This window comes from Pteropus vampyrus, unplaced genomic scaffold (genome assembly GCF_000151845.1).
Source record: "Pteropus vampyrus isolate Shadow unplaced genomic scaffold, Pvam_2.0 Scaffold232, whole genome shotgun sequence".
Lineage (NCBI taxonomy): Eukaryota > Metazoa > Chordata > Mammalia > Chiroptera > Pteropodidae > Pteropus > Pteropus vampyrus.
The window spans coordinates 1,503,474-1,520,936 of NW_011889013.1; the positions used below are offsets into that span (position 1 = coordinate 1,503,474).

At 45.2% G+C, this 17,463-nt stretch overlaps 1 protein-coding gene and 1 pseudogene across 1 annotated transcript in view; both read left to right on the forward strand.

Annotated features, from left to right (window-relative positions):
• Positions 1–17,463, forward strand: part of ASAP1 (ArfGAP with SH3 domain, ankyrin repeat and PH domain 1) — a 300,508-nt gene that overhangs the window by 32,911 nt on the left and 250,134 nt on the right. The gene's annotated exons all lie outside the window — the stretch shown is intronic.
• On the forward strand, positions 9,432–13,336 carry LOC105301251 (annotated as a pseudogene).

Sequence of the window (17,463 nt, forward strand, 5' to 3'; positions counted from 1 at the left end):
AAGTTAGAAAGGCAGAGCGTTTTCTCTGGGTGGATTATCATGTCGTTGGTTGGTTTGAGGTTTGGGGAGCTCTTTCTGATTTAAGATGGCCATGGACAGCCCTCTGTAATACGAAGAAGCTCGGGCTTCTGTAGGCAGATTGCTCTTGATACGGGACTTTAATACTTGCAGACCAGGTTACAGGTAGAACTGGTATTCTGAAGCACAGGGGCCCTAAATTATAGGAGCAGAGAGATTTCTGGTGGTGCTGGGTCCCATCTTACCCTGCCAAGTGCTGCAAATTAGTCTGAACATTTTATGCTGGGTGAGGATGCTTCTAGGGTTCTTTCTGAAGTTAATGTTGGGTTATGGAACTGAATATTGAAATTCAGTGAGAGAAATGTTACCTAACTGGGCTTGCCTGAAAGCCAGAGGTAATTTTTTTTTTTTTTTTTTGGTTCTCTTTGTGAACTGTCAGTCTGTTGCATCGGCCTGATGCTTAGTGTCCGGGATTAAATGGAGTTGCCAGGCATTGCACCCCACGATGTGTCTGTCCTTCACTTAATTGTGATAAATTGAAACATGCTGATATAGGAGCATTTTGCATCCTTTTTCTGTACTAATTGTATGTGCCTCTAAAGGATGTGACATTGATTAGACTGAGCAGTTATTTTCCTTCCAGATAACTTCTTCAGCGCCTGCTAATGGAGCTGTCAGTTATTTTAACTTTCCCTTTCTGCACGTTCAGATAGTGTTACTGTATTCTATTTGGGTGGGGTGTGATAAGGGTAAGTAGTTGGTGATGCTATTTGTAGGGGTATGTGCCCATCTTTTGCAGAAACGCCAAGAGATAGGATTAATGTTAAATTACTTGCAGCTGCTCTTGATCTTAGTTTGGGGTAACTAAATTTAAAAGCAAATGCAAGAGATGCTATTGTGTGTGTGTGTGTGTGTGTGTGTGTGTGTTAGGAATACTGTTTTGCAAGGTTTGGTAGAAAAATAGATCCAATCGTAATACAAATGTGGTCACTTATGAACTTGAGAAGGAATTGGAAGTTCAAAATTCCAGAAGTTCAAAAGTGTCCTGTTAGAGTACGTTGATAATACTCATGTTCTCAAAAATGTAACAGTAAATGTTTCACTCAGAATGGCACAGTAATTTGGTAATTCTTTTTCTGAACTTGAGTACAGTACTGGTCAAGAAGTCATTGTCCCCAATTTGTATCTTTTAACTCCTGAATCATGATGCATGAGTGGACCCATGAGTGTGAGTGACTTTTGCATAAATGTGAAATAAACCTTTTAATTTCTTATTGATCACCACCACAGCTGAATTTATATTTTCCCCCAAAGCTTATATGGAAGGGGCACATTATCATAAATATCTTAAGTGGTTAAGAGTTCAGGTCTTAAAAAATATGAAGGTTAAGGTTATTACCTTCGAAATACAAGAAACTTTCGGGGCAAACCACGAAATCTTGTTGGCATATGTTTCACAAGTGAGATACTTGGAAACTTTAAGAATGCTGTTTGTGTTATCTTGTGGTTATTCTTAGGAATAGAACTTTTGGGTACTTTTTTGGTGATGTGGAAACTCAGGAATAGGAATTAATTTTGGCAGCTTGGAATTCTTTCTTTTTAAAAACTCTTTTCTAGTTCTAGTAATTAAATGTCTTCCTGTTCATTTACTAACTTTTTTGCTCTTTGGAGTCCTAATTATTATGCGTAAGTCTCAACCAAAAAGCTGTGCTAGAGCTCCAAGCTTGGAATCCCAATTTAACCCACTCTCTCCCTTTGCTGTGTCTCATTGGCAAAGAGTGGGCCGTGCTTCACAGATGGGGCTTTTATTGAAATCTCTCTGTGATGAGCACTCTAGGGTCAGAAATACGTGGTAAAAGTGGCAAAGAGTTTACTTCCGGGCTTCACCTTTGGGGGTGTAGGGCCCCCCTGTGACTCTGGGAGTCATGACGTGGCTGGCATACACTGAGTGGCTGCCTTTGGGAAGCAGGAGTGGCTTGGCTGCCAAGGTTTCATCCTGGTGTGTGAGTGTTTTCCAAGCAAAAAGCCAGTGTTTTGCTTATTCAGCAACCAAAGCAGACCGAAGTGCACTGTGTTACTCGTGACCATTTGGTAGTAATGAGTAAATGACTAGGAGGCCAGGAGAAGACAGTTTTCCCGAGAGGGAAGCAGGCAGGCATTCCTGGACCACTGTCTGGGGCTTAGACTGGTCAGTACTGAGTGCTTGGTGAAGGGGAGAATTCAGCGAAGGTTCACCTGGTTATTTAGTGCTCGGTTGGCACTTTATCCTTGGTGACGATGGAGGAGGTGTGTTCTCATTTACTGAGCACCTGTCCTGTGCCAGGCCCATCATGGGCAGACAGTTGTTATCTCCATTTTACAGAGAAGAAAACTGAGGCCTAGGGATTGAGTTGTTTGTCTCCAGGGTGAAATGGCTAGTAAGTAAATGGAGTTGGGAAACCCTTAAGCAGTCAAGATAGAAAATAGATGTTCTAAGTGTCTACCAAGACCTATTTCAGTGGCTTTGCAGAGAACGTCGGAGACTTCACTTTTGTGGTACCTTCTAATTTTGGTCTCATGAAACAGAGGTGCCTAAATTCCCAAGTGGCTTAGTTTTCCTTATGTTCACGTTCCTTGCAGTTCTAAAGTATAATACTTAAATATACTGTTTTCCCCCATGCTTTCAAAGGTTTGGTTATGGGTTTTCAGATTCAAATGCGGGAACTTATTTGGGCCTAATTTAGGAACTGCATTTACCCAACGCATTTTTGACCTGCTGTGCGCAAGTCACTTTGAGGTATTGGGTTGTTATCTGAATTGGTTGTGGAGAAACTAATCCTCTTTGAGAAAGAGGTAAACAAGGCTGTCACTCTTAAGGTAGAAAAGGACAGTTCATAGGAAGTAACGTAGGACATTCACCCTAGCAATACAAGTGAAATCACTCAAAATATCCAGTGAATATACACACGATCCAGCGCCTGTTCGTGCCCAGCAGCGTGCTGGGCCCTGGGGGTGCGCAGGTGAACCACCTTGCCCTCGAGAAGTACACGGTCTAAATTTTCTTAAGGGGGCTGACAACCATGTGTGGGTCCTGCATCAGAGGCTCGCATGTCCTAACGTATGCAGGTGATGTGTTCGGTCCTTTCTGATGGCATAGAAATGTTTGGCCGAATGAAGAAATGAGTGAAAGTGTGGAATGTAGATTTGTAATCAAGATTTCTGTGGTAATAACAGTAGTTCCCAGTTGTCAGTGTTCCTACAATGCGCAAGCCCTATTCATGCTGTTATTTAATGCTTACATTCACCCTACCATTATCGTTGACCCCCCTCTTACAACAGTTAAGTCTTTGCCCAAGGTCACACCAACAGTAATTAGTGGGTTTGGGAATTAATCCCAAATTAGTGGATTTGGGAATTAATCCTAATTTCTATGGCATCTCTGTGCATACCAGTCAGACTTCATCTGCATTTGCTCACTCTCCATATAAGTTTTAGTTTTTCTCCATGTTCTTTTGGGCTTCTTCTTCCATGCTGATGACTAGAGGTTATCAGTCTTTGGCAAATGCTGTCAGGTCCTGTGGTGTTGTTCACTGACTCACAGGGAGGACCTCTGTGGGTGGGGCTGGAGGTCCGATCTTGTTCATTGGCTCCCGGTGCGAGAAGGCAAGAGCATTACTTCTCTGAAATGTTGAAAGCTGATAAGCGTAATAGGAGGTGCTTCTCATACAGCAGCTGCTAAACTTGGTTGCAGTCTTAAAGAAAAACTAGTCTCAGGAGCGCTTTTGATAAAATCAGGGTTGGTCCTGCGCATTGCTTAAGGTAAAGAAAATGCGCTTTGTTTGTCCCTATCTCTTGAGACAAAACAACAAAAGGCGAACGTGCCTTCCATTGATACCACTGTCCCACGTAGGATTCTGGGCTCTGTGGCCCAACCCTGTGACCCAATCCACAGGTACTTGGGGTGAGCTTTTTAGGACAGAATCAGCAAAGGTCAGTGAAGGAAACATATATTTGCCTGCAAAGAGAGAAGGAAACTTCTTGTTTGTTGTACTCAAGCTCTTTCTAAAACAAACTTGTTAGTGGGGTATTCTAAGCTAATGCTGTTTGCCTTCTGTGTACACCTTCAGGGTTTGAAAAGCACTGTCCATAGCTACCATCTGATAAACCCTCTGTCTCATAGCTTTCTGTCACTCTCTTACAGATGAATAAACCAGGGCTCAGAGACGAGACTGAAGACGGGAGGGAAATTAGGCGGGGATTTGAATTTCCAGGTCTCCTGACTCCTAGCCCAGGCTCTTAGCCGTCTGCTGCCAGACAGCTATGGAAGCTGCTTTTACTGGTGGGGGTGGGGAGAGAGCTCTTTCATTCATCTCTCTAGAAATTGCTTCCAAGTTGGAGGGGTGGACAGTAAACCTGGGTTTAGGAACCTCCAATGCTAGCCAGTATGCTGTGTCTCACAAGACATACCATGATGCTACACGAGGCCACAGCAGGCTTCACTGATGTTGGGCTAAGAGCCTTTCATTAGAAGCATTTGTGGACGTTAAGACACTATCCAGACCTTTGCCTTCATGTCTGTGAGTCAAGGGAGCCTCAGAGAGGTGGTTTCCATTTACGTAACCTAGTCATTTGGGAACTAGAGCCAGACCTTGGCCTTAGCCATTCTGACATGTATCATTTAAGCCTGAGTAAGTGATGGGTGAGCGATCACTTTGCATCTGAGCCTCAGTTTCCTCAATTGATAAATGGCATTGTTTTGAGATAATGCATGTGAGACACTCATCAGGTGACTTCATTACTGGTGAAGTGTGGCCCTATGAATGACAAGGTCTGACCAGTCACATTCGTCAGCGCTCCTCCTGTGGGGTGGGGAGGGAGGAGGTGAGGAGCATTCCTTGATGGGGATATGGGCAGGTTCTCTCCACTCCGGACGAGTGGCGACATTTGGCTTGAGGAGGAAGATGTTTTCTTGCCTAGGTTAATTGCAGTCCTCCTGTGGTCTGGTATATGTCACACAGGTCACTGACCCCCTACTGCATCTCTCAGTTCCCTCCCAGGGATTGTACCTACCTCTTAGTGAGTCAGTACATGTAAAGTGCTTACAACAGTGACTGGTGTGGTAAGTGCTCAATAAATGATTATTTTTATCCTCATTGCGTTTTCTATGTGTTATTATTGGATTAGTCCTTTGAATATGTAACTGTGAGGACAAGACTTGGTAGACACATTTTGGAAGGGTAGGTGATGAAGTCAGATGACGGAGTCAGCTGTGTGCCTTCGAGGCCCTGGACAGTGGAGGCACAGAGGGGACTAGAGGGAGGACTGTGGTAGCCTGAAGCACTTTGACCATTGGGGGTTATGGTCAAAGCCAACTTAATCTGAAATAGACCCTCAACTCAGTTTTACTATATACTCAGCCCTTGGTGAGTGCTACTCTACTCTGAAGCGAGGGAACCAGTGACCCGTGCTGCCCCCTCTGACTCAGGCCAGCCCGGTTGACTCTGCCGTTGCAACCTCATTGTTCGTGTTTACTTGTGTCACTGCTGATTCTTTCTGTGTCCGTCCCCTCCAACCCCCTCTACCATGTCCCCTCCATCGGTGCGTCAAAGCCAGGACAGCGTTGGCACTTTGGATTTCTGCTGGGCCTCTGGGGTAAGAAGCCACATTCTCTGTCACATAATAAATGCAGGTATTCGATTGTGGTTATTTGTGGGGAGGTGCAGGGGGAAGCATTTATGCCTTGGCCCTGACTGGAACAGAGCGTGGCAGCCAGGTTGTGCGCTTTCCTGATTAGAGCCTGAAGCACTGAGACCACAAGGAATTCTGTTTGGGTTTGGAGGCAAGCCCCTTAAAGTGAAAAGGATCTGTCCTTGGATTTGCATCTCTCTGTGCCTTGTGATGTCTTTTCAGCGTCAGTAGGATGAGCCTTAATTATTTGTGGAGCAGGGGTCGGGTCAGACCTGGAGGCCCTTGATCCCACTGGGTCTTAACAGACTCACGTGGGCTGTTCCGGCCCAGAGCATGTCCTGAGCAGCCTTGCGTCGTGGCGCCGTTTGTGGTCACTTACGTAAGAACAGAATTTCAATGCCAAGGCTATGGTATAATTTTCCCAAGAGAGCTGGAATATATGTCTCTTTGATAAGACAGTACCCAGTTTAGCCACCCAGAAGCTAGGAAAACAAAATCAGAACCTCATATGCCAGGGAGGTAAAGCCCAAAAAACAATTGCATTTTGGTACCAACTCTTCCAGAAAGCGGAGTTGGCTAAGTCGAGCTAGGCCCTCCCTTTCCCCCCAGACGCGCTCTGGATGAAGATGTAAGCTCTTTCCATTATGAATTCAGCCTGGCTGTCTTGTGTTTCCGTAGCATTGTGCTTAGGGGCTAGGGCAAGCGTGGCCTTGTCCCCGCCATGCCCAGCCCAGCACCTGCCACGATGACTGTGTTGTTGTGGAATAAACTTGACTGAGCTGTGAAGAGCCTTCGAGACCACCTCGTCCAACTCCTCCTCCTATGGATGAGGAGACCGAGGCCAGAACACCCCAGGGTGTTAGGCTCCTTTGTTGTAAGTAACAGGTTCTACTACCCACAGCAAAACAGGATACAGCTAATTCAGGCCAAACGAGGGTTTATTGGAAAGACTCATGGGGGTATTTAATGGAACATGAGTAGAAGGAAATGAGGGTGTCCTCTTCTGGGGACATGGCAGAGGATGGCAGACCTGGCCCTCCATGCCCCTAAGCTCTGGTCCCCATACCAGCTGAATCTGAGGGAGGATCGGATTGGCCCAGCTTGGGTGAGGCGGTCGCTTTGGCCGGCTGGTGGGATTACCTGATGCACAGGACTAAGTCCTCCCTTCAGCAGGGACAGGGGTGGGTGGGTGATGGAGTGATCCTCAGAAAAGGGTAAGAAGAGAGGGAAGCACCTTCTCTGTCCACCGGGACCACGCCCGGAGCTAGGCTCTGGGTCTTCTGGCCCCGTCATCTTCGTCCTTTGGAGTGAGAGCTGAGTGGAGAAGACACTACCCCACGGCTCGTCAGGAGAGCCGGTGGGGAAGGTGAGGCAGCCATGCACCCGGGGCTCTGGGAGGACGTTAGGGTCTCCGCCCTCCTCACTGCAGCCTCCCTTCGACCTTGCCACCCTGTGTTCATTTGGGACACTTTGAAGGGCTGCGGTCAGAGCGTTGTGGCTTTCCTGACGGCTTGTGGCTTTCCTGACGGCTTGTGGCTTTCCTGACGGGGTCAACAAAGACCCGCAGTCCACAGGGTGTGGTCAGAGCAGAAACTCTCCATTGCCATTTCAACCCACAGTGAGGACACGATGCTCAAAAATAACCTCCATAGGTACTGGGGGTGATGGAAGACTCGGTGGGGAAACAGGCTCCGTTTGGGAAGTTTTCTGGTTTGATTGGTTTTCTCTCAGTGTCAAACAGCAGAAAACGCTTAAAAGTCTGACAAGGGCTGACAGCTTTCCTTCTGTTAGGTGGCTTCTTCACTGACCAAGCTACACACACAATACAATTTGAGCATCTTCATTGTTTTGAAACGTGGGGAGTCTCCCTTTATGTTTCATTAATCATTTTTTTATGAAGCCCATTTCCTTTTCCTTGTAATGTTTATTCACATTAACAGCACTTACATAAAATGAGATACTCCTTATTTCCACAAAGTGCAAATCAAAATAAGCGTTCACTGCTAGTCCAGCAGCTGCTGCCGCTTTAATATTTCTCATAGTAGTGCAAGTGAATGAACGCACGGCCTCCCTGTAAATGTAGTGGTGTCAAGTTATCTGCCGCTGTCGCCGTCCCCAGGCGTCTGCATTTTGTGTGTAAGAGTGAACAAATTCAGAATCCACCAGTAGGACAGTTAAGCACCTACTCTGTGCTGGGTGCCATGCTGGGTGCCCTACACACATCATCTCGTTTAATGTAATCCTTCCGGCAGCCCCGCAGGGCTGGGGCTCTCTCCCCATTTCACAGATGACGAGCTAGGCTTAGAAAGGGTTTGGCCCAATCCATACCTCAGACTTGTTCTCAAGAAAAATGCTCGATGTCGTGAATAGAATGGTAATGGGACCAAACCATCAGGAACTTGGCTTCAGCTGAAGCCTGAGACATTTAGGTTAGAGTTGAGTCAGAACTTCCTGACAGGGAATTAAATGCCAGCCGGATGGCCACGGACGCAGCATTTTTCCCCCTCTGATTTTAGGATAATTTTGTCATTGATTGACTAATGAACTAAATTACGGACTTACTCATGTTCATACATGTTTTCACTTCAGTAGATTTAGATTGTAAGAACTTCAGGTCCGTGGATGCCCCTGCTTTTCTTTTTCTTACCTAGTTGGCACTCATAAATTTGACTAAAATAATGAGGATTATAGTGAAACTGCATTTGATTTATAATGGTTTTCCAAATAGTGCTGTCTGCATCTCTGGACTTCAGTTGTATGCCTACTGAGGGCGCAGAACAATTGGAAAAACCCTCAGTTACTAAATTTCCCGAAGGCCATGCCATAGGTTTGTGGCAGACCCAAATCCCGAGCCAGATTCTGGGTCTGCCCTGTCGGCGTCTGCGGCCTGCAGTCTTTCTCTGGCTTGGCTGTTTCAGGGGCAGTGAGAGCTCTCACTTTTTTGAGCCCCAGCCCTGTGCTGCCTCCTTTATATAGATTATTGCTAATGCTCATGTCACCCGCCGGTATGTGATGGACCGGGGATCAAGCCTAGTTCTGGGGGCTCCATAGCCTGCACCCCGCTTCCACCACCCTTCCCCTGGGAGTCACATCAGTGTTTACTTTCTCGATGGAAACAAACACATATACACACACAAACAGGACACATCTGCCAGTGGAAAAGGAAGGCATTTTTCCCTCCTGATTTGTTTCCTTTAAGTCGAGTGGGAGGCATTTAAATTTAGATAATGTGTGTCTGTGGTCTGGGCAGCCATTTATTTCATGATGTGGTATTGGAGGAGTTAATGAGAGCATTGATGTTTCAGAGTTGGCCTCCGATTTTCCTTTACGAATGGTTAAGGAACAAATCACGTGATTTTATTAGCAGCTGTGCTCTCGGTTCACCCTCCAACATCGTGACAATTTACAACGCGCTCTCCTACGTCTTGTCCCGTCCTATCCACACAACACTCTGTGAGGCAACAGAGCCACCGTTCCCTCATCTGACACGACGAGAAAACGGACTCAAAAGTTAACGACGACTTATCAAAGGTCACAAGACTGGAAAAAGAGCACGCCGAAGCTCGAGGTCAGTGCTGCCGTTTAGTCGCATGTGTTATATCACGCGCGCACACACACACACACACTCAGAATAAGTCCCATGTGAAAGAGACAGAACTATGAGATATTTGGTCAAATAATTTTTAACTTAAAGAATACCTTTTGAATAATAATTAAAAAAAAAAAAAAAACATGGCACGATTTGAAATGGGGCGGATGACATGGACCAGGAAGAAACTACCAACACCATAGAAGAGCCCTTGGATCTCATCAGGGTCAGCCTGGATGAGCGAATTTATGTGAAAATGAGAAATAACAGAGCTTCGAGGTAGATTACATGCTTATGATCAACATTTAAATATGATATTGGGAGATGTGGAATAAACTGTGACGACTGTAGAAACTGATGAAGAAACATATGAAGAGATATACACATCAACAAAATGGAATATTGCGAGGGCGTTGTCCGGGAAGATGGTGTCGTACTAGTTGCCCCTCCATTGAGAGTTGGCTGAAACAAAGAATTTATCCTGTGTAGAAAGCTAGAGACTTTGTATGGTTGCTTCTTTAAATGTAGAAGTCAAAAGAGAAACCTGCAGAGATTTTGATATTAAGAAATGACCAAAGATTCTTCCTTCTGCTCCTGAAATCAGTTGATATGCTGATGACTCACAAATTCTTAAGCTAAATGCCATTTTTATTTTTCTCTCACCCTTCCAATAAATGTGATCACTGAGATTCAGCACTCTTTTTCAGGAGTTGATTTGCTCCATTGCTTTTTCAGACAATTTGATTTTTTTTAATTTAAATTAAATTTGATGTTTCCCTTTTTGATTTTTTTAAATAAAAAAAATAATTTCAGAAAACCATTTTATTATTGGATAATTTTGCGGTACCCTGCACTGTTAGAGTCCCCCGTGTGCATACATGTCCCTTTCCTAATCCCTTTTTTCTCAGTAGCTCAGCCCAGTGCTTTTTCTCTTGGCACATGTTTACCTTTTACACATACAGAAAAGTCGAGAGACCAGTGTGAATTGCCAGGCACCTGTCAACCAGCTTCAACAGGGATGTGCTTTGGCCAGTCTGGTGTTCATCTCTACCCCCACCCCTCGTTCTTTTATCTCAGACATTGTTTTATCTCGTCCATAAATATTTTATAGACTCGAAAATAAAAAAACGGCTGAACCACATACCATGATCATATCAAAAAAACGAACACTTGCTCATCTCATCAGTCAATGTTCAGTTCCCCAGTTGCCTATTTTTTTTTTAATGATTTGTTCAAATCGGGATCCAGATGAGATCTTTATGTTGGAACTGACTGATATATATTTAAAATCTCTTAAATCTCTGGTACCCCCTCTTTTTTCTTGTTCCCCCCGCCCCCTTGTAATTTTTTGGAGAAATGGGTTGTTAGTCCTGAGTTTTCAAGTCCGGATAGTTTTGATTGCATCTTTCTGGTGTCATGTAACATGCTATAATCTGTTCTTAACATACTTGTGTTCCTAACAGTTTTTTTCATATGAAAAATAAAAGGGATTTTATTTACAACAAAGTATTCCCTTTGTAAAAAAACTAGGATAAGCATAAAAAAGAAAATTCGAAAGTCATCCCTTATCCTACCAGCTAGAGATAGCCACCACTCTCACTCCGCATATTTCTTCCAGGTAGATCCATATTCTGCTTATTTTTTGAACACACCGCGAACATTTTCCATATTAAAAAGCCTTCAATGACGTTCGCTAAGGCGTGTTGCTGTATTAATGGCATGTCCCTCCTCCCCTTAACTTGCCCCCAACTGAGGAAGTTGGCTCAGCAGTTTCCCCAAAGGAGGACCCATGGTTGTGAGAGAACCGTGACTGTCTGAGTAGCCGTTGTTATCTGCACGCTCGTTGATAGATTCCTAGGAGTAGAATTATTGGGTCAAAAGCCAGGTGTATTTATAAATGTCTGGCATATTTGTCATCTTGCCCTGGGCAGCCTGTGAAAGGATTTTCCCACAGGGACGGCTTTGAGTAAGGCCTTGACTAAAAAGTTGCTCCAAAGGAAAACAAGGTGGACTTTGGGTGTGCTGGTGTGCTGGAAGGTGCTGTGAGGCAAAGCGGGGAAAGGAATGAGCATGGGCGTTTGCAGACAGCTGAGCAGAGTGGCGAGTTGAGAGCCACTGTCATCTCAGTGTCACGGGGATGTGGGCAGCTCTGCCTGGTCAGCCCACAGGCCCCTCAGTGGTGACTTCTTACCAGGGAGATCAGCTTGTTAAGGCCTGTGCCCGGAACATTTACTAGGAAGAGGGAGGTGGTTAGTCATCAGACACAGAGTCTGTGGGACAACTAGCCAGGGTGTCACCTGGCCTGGCCTGGCCCGGCCCGGCCTGGCCTGGCCCGGCCCGGCCCGGCCCTGGTTAGCTCCTCTGCTTTCATTTCCCCTGCCAACTCCATAGGCCATCTCTTCCGGTGAGAGACTCCTTTGGTTAGTAGATTATCTTTTGCAGATCCAAGTACTGCCACATCATTCGCATGTGGTTGTGAGTTAGCTAGTTAGAGTGTTTCCTACTTAACCCTTGGTTGAGAAGTGGGGGGCGGGGAGGTGTTTTCAGGAGGGAGCCCCTCTACAAGTGAGGCCAGCTAAGGCCAAGTGGAGGAGGAGAAGGCATCAAAAGCAGCTTGAACTTCTTTTTTATGAGAGTTGGCACATTTTTTGAAGCCAAGTCATTTTTCAGACGTCCCCCAGTTGGCCCTTGGCTAGGGAGAGCCCAGTCACTTTGTCATGCGAGTTTGTTATATTATGCGTTTGTAAGGAGGCTTTCCCAGCAAACCTGGAAACTGGAAGCCAGTGCTTTCTCTTGGTTCCTAAGGTATCTAAGAGGCCCATTCCTGAGGCTGAGATTTCCCTTGAGGATGTGGTAAGGCATCACAAGCGTCACGGTCCTACAGCCATGCGCACTTCTTACAGTGCATGGTGTCCTGACCCAGCAGAGCCGGGGCATCCAGGCCTTGTGGGGTCACATCGTGGAAACAGACTCAGAGAGGTACCAGGTGCTCGACATATATTGTATCATTTGATCCTCACAGCAGATCTGCGATGTAACACTTAACTTTTCAGATGAGGAGCCTGCGGCTTGGTGGTGGGCAGTTTCCTGGCTCAGGTTATACTCCTGAAAGGAAAGCGCCAAGGTCCACGCTAAGATCTGCTTCTAGCTCCCCGCTCCCAGCCGCTCTGCTTGCATTTCTGACCCAAGATCCCACGATTACTGCTAAGTCGAGTCTGCTCATGGTGCTAGACACGGTGGGCGCTTCACCCACGCTCACCCTTACAAGCATGAGTAATGGGCAGGAACTTGACATTGTGACTCTTGAATCATACATCCATTGCGGGGAGCAGCATGGCCTTCCTGGTGCCCTGAGCTTACCCAGGCATGCTGTGGGTGGTGGGCGTGCTTTCCTCTGGAGCTGTCATTCATGTTGAGTACCAAATTCACTTCCTGCTATAATTCATCATGTCACTTGACTTAGTGACTTAGTTTTTATCTGATAGTACCTCTGCAACCATGTGGCAGTACTAAATCACACTAAATATTGTTAGAAAAAATAAAAAACACCACTCCTCAACACCCTTCCTCCCCCCAAAATAAACCTCATATTTTACTGTGAAACCTGGAAATGTTTCAGCATTCATTACCATGTTTGAAGAAGCATTCAGGAGCCATTATAATATTATAATAGCCACAATTTGTAAAGCTTCTCTTTGGAGCCTAGTACTGTATTAAGTTCTTCATGTATTTCTAATCCTTAAAACCGCTTTGCAAGAGTTTCTCCACTTTGTAGGGAGAGAATAGATGTTTAGAGAAGATCAGTGAGTGTCCACATGGTACAGCTGGTCTACGGCAGATCACTTCTGCTCTTCAAACCAGATCACTTCTGCTCTTCGATGTCACATCATGGCCTTTGGCATTCTAGCCGGTTTAAAAAAAAAAAAAAAGTTTCAAACCAGATCACTTCTGCTCTTCGATGTCACGTCATGGCCTTTGGCATTCTAGCCGGTTTAAAAAAAAAAAGTTGACATGGAATGAAAATTCACGTCTTTAAATCCATAGTTTAAAAATATATGAACACTTTATGCACGGAGTACAAGAGTATGAATACCACCAGTATTATTCATCAGATATTTCATTTCTGCCAGTGATCTTCCCCCTGGAAATGTAAGCAGCGTGAAGGGAGGTAGATTTGTTCCACACCCAGCATGAATTGTTACCCAGAGTGAGTTAATTTGTGTTTGTTTCTGAAGCGGCAGTGGTTGCTTCCTGAGGGCCTAACCTTGTTTGACTCTCTTGTTATAGGATAAATTGCTATGTTCGTTTGTCTGCTAACTCAGAGAGGACCGAGTGGCTTTTCATTCCCTGGGAAGGTCCCCTTGGCCTTGGAGCCACCCATTCTTTCTCACGACTGTGTGATGATTGGGCAACAGTAAATTGTGTGGGGTCACTCCCTTCTCCAGCCAGCTGAGCCTTTTCCCGTAGAACCCACTGTGTCGAGATGTTGCTTTCGAGTCTGTCGCATAACTGTTTTGAGGACAGGACTTTCCTTATTTGTTTGTTAATCTCCAAAGCCTGGGAGCCAGTAGAATGAACTCCATTTGAACAAATGAGTACACATGCATGCACACGCACGCACGCACAAAAAAGCAGTGTGTGTGTGTGCGGGGGCAGGGGAGGTGAGGAGGGGCTGTTGAACTTCGGCAAAGGTGAACCGTGGAAGAATTGGGACTATGGAGAGTCTGGGAGAAGTATCGTCTGTAGGACTGACCAGGAGGGCCGGGGGTAGGAATTTCAGCACTTCTAAGAGTTCAAGGGAAATAATGTAAACTTGGCATTTCAGAGCCAGAAAGAGTCTTAGAGACAGTAGAGCTCATTTTCCAGATGACTGAGATTTCTCATCAGGGTGAGTGTGCAGCCACCACCCAATCAGGGCACAGAACCAGACAGATCTCTTTAAATTCGTGCTTTTATTGATTTAAACACTTACTGATCATTGCACTGTGTTTTATGTTTTAAGTAACTGATTTTATGTTTGAGCTCTGAGATGGTTTTGTCGGAAAGGAAAAACAATTTAGAAAATTCTAGAAACTGAAGATCACTGCCTTCAAGTGGAAGAGCATTGCCTCATGCTGACCCTCGTAACAGCCACACTTACCGTCTGCTCCTTCCTCTTCCCCACTCCGCATTCTTAGTTATCTTCCCTGTGGCCCCTTTGCTCTGTTCAAGATTACTTGTAAATCTGCTGACTCTTGGAACTTGCTCTCCACAAAGACCTAAATTATCTGTCCACATCTTTTCCACAGCACAGTCCTTTGACAGATGAAAAGTTGCTGGCATCTTACATTTGTCTAGCGCAGTTTACAAAGAATTTCTGTGTGTTATCCTGCTTTGTGAGGTATGGATGAAGAGCCCATAGCTCAGAGAAGGTAACTTGGTTAAAAATCTCACAGAGTGAGTGCTGGTTAAATGTTGATTCCTGGTGAGATGGCTAAGGAGCCCATGGCTTTTTCCATAACAAAGACCATATTTTTTTCCTTTAAAAATCTCCTTGATGAAGCCTCTGACTGTATTTGTTAAGCTAGAATTCTGCGAACTTGAGGATTTGTTTCCTGCTCTCTCCCGGGGTGCCCACACAATGCCAAGATTGGGGGATAGGTGCTCCTACCGGTTGTTTCTCTTGTCTGCCCCGACCCTTGTCAGGCCAGCAGCTCCAATCCTGGAGCAGCACGCAGCAGAAAGAGCTGAGCAGCAGCTGTCCTGGGGGAAATTGCCAGGGAAGTCTGTGATTTATTGGAGACACAAGCTGGCCAGAGCAACAGCAGGGCATCAGCCCTGGTGTGGCTGGGAAGTGGGGATTGTCCTCATTTTGCAGCTGGGGAAACCCAGTCTCCGAGATGTCGTGCTCAGAAGGTGATGGAACCAAGGCCACTGCTACCCAGCACGCACACCTTCCACCACACCCCATCACGTGCTTCTAATAGCCGAAATGAAAAAAATTCCAGTTTTTGCGCATGACCAGCTAGAATCACTGGAGATATTGCAGAGCGTTTGCTGGGGTTGCTGTGGGCACTAAAGCTATTTGGGACTAGTTGGGATAATTATCTTTATTTTCTTGGCACACATGTGTTGCTGGCCGCTTTTCCTTGAACATTTCCTGTATGCATGGTACTTCGAGCGGCTAATTTTCATTGAGTGCTTGCTGTGTCAGATACCATTCTCACTTAAGTGCATCCACACATTTAAACCTCGCAATCACCCTTTAAGGTAGATGCTGTTCAGTGCCTGCCACTTACTAACTGCTATTTTGGTTAAGTTACTTAACCTCTCTGTGCCTGAGGTTCCGGCTCCCAGCATCAACTGTAAGTGGCTTTATTCTCAACTGTAGTTATTTATACTGCCCTGGTGCATGGGGCTGCCGTGAGGCCGAGGTAAGTGGATGAAATGAAGCATCGTGAACTCCTCAGGTGGTCTGATCCCCGGGGCCTCAGTGTATGATCTAGAGCGAGCCACTTCGGCCCTCTGAGTCTGTTTCTTCATCTGTAAAATAGGTATGATAGTAACGAAAGGCCAAAATGAGATAATGGCTTCTGGGCGCCTTATGCTCTGCATTGGCACCCAGTAAATACTCAATATAAATGGTAGCTGTAAACTCTTGCCATCCCCATGGGGACCTGGTTTTCACCCTTTTACGTGTAGATTAGATTATAGGATCAAAGGGTCCTGTTGTAAGACTGGCCACTGGCTACTCTGTTCAAATTCAGGGGAGAAATTGTGAAAGGGAGAAATTTCAGCTCTGAGATAGAGGAAAGTTCAAAGATCATTATAAAAACCAAAGGAAATACAAGAAAACAGGCGTTACAGAGCTCTTGGAGAGGCTGTGGATGAGGTTCTGCCAGCCATTAGTACTTTAATTTTCGTGGGATGGAAGGAAGCCTTCCACTATCCCTCCAGACACACCCAGCTTTTATTTCCTGGTAGGACTTTATTTCTGTTTTAGTTCAGGCTGCTAAAACAAAATACTGTTGACATGGTGGCTCTTAAACGACAGGAATTTGTTTCTGACAATTCTGGGCGCTGCAAGGCCAAGGTCAGGGTGCCAGCACGGTGGGATTCTGGTGAGACTGCAGCCTCCTTGTATCCTCACATTCAGAGGGGGCAAGGGAGCTCTCTGGGGTCCCTTTATAAGGGCACAAGTCTGGTCCTGAGAGCTCCACACTCATGACATAATCACCTCCCAAAGCCCTCACCTTCGAATCCGGTCACTTGGGAGGTTAACGTTTCAACATAGGAACGTGGAGTAGTGGGGGAAAGGGGATACAAACCTTCATCCCATTGCGGTAACATATTTTGTTGTGTTAATTATCATGGACGTGTTAGGACTTGATTGTTTGGGGAGGACTAGCATGCTTAATCAGCATTCAGAATTTATAAATTATAACGGGTTATAAAGAGATACACTCTCTTTGTTATACTGTGAAGACATTTCTGGAAAAAAGGACAACATGTTGCATTGATTATCCATGAAGAATCAGAGGCAGGTGGTTGGTGGTATAAGAAATGAACCCAGTGGTCAGTTAATATAGAAGTTATATCAGTTGGTATTTCTATAATCTTTTTGAAGCATGCATCATTCATTTAGAGTTAAGGTGATAGTTGTATTAACTAGATGCTAATGCAAACTTTAAAAATGTAATTTAAGTTGGAAAACACATGAACACCTTTGAAAATATTTTGGACTCGATCCCATTCTTTTACCAGCCTGTGCCATTATTTTCTCCCTGTTGACTGGTCCAGCCTTTTTTTATTTGCTCACACAAGTTCTGGAATGAGCTTGCCTGGCTGCTTATCTTTTTGTCACTTCCTATTGTAGAGGTTCTCAAAGTATGGACTTGGGGTCTGTGGTGGTCCCAAGATCCTTTCAGGGGTCTCTGTGAGGTCAAAACTCTTTTCATAATAATACCAAGGCTGTATTTGCCCTTTTCACTCTTATTCTGTCGGAAATGTGTAGTGTTTTCCAGAGGCTACATGGTTTGTGATGGTGTGTGATGGTGTGATCCTCTGACAGCTGATTAATTGTGTGTGTTTGAGGGTGGACAGTTTTCTCTTGCAGCCATTATCAATAGATATTACCCACTTTCAAACAGTAACAAACCTTTGAGATCTCCTAATTGTTTAAGAACGTTCAGGGGTCCTGAGACCAAAGC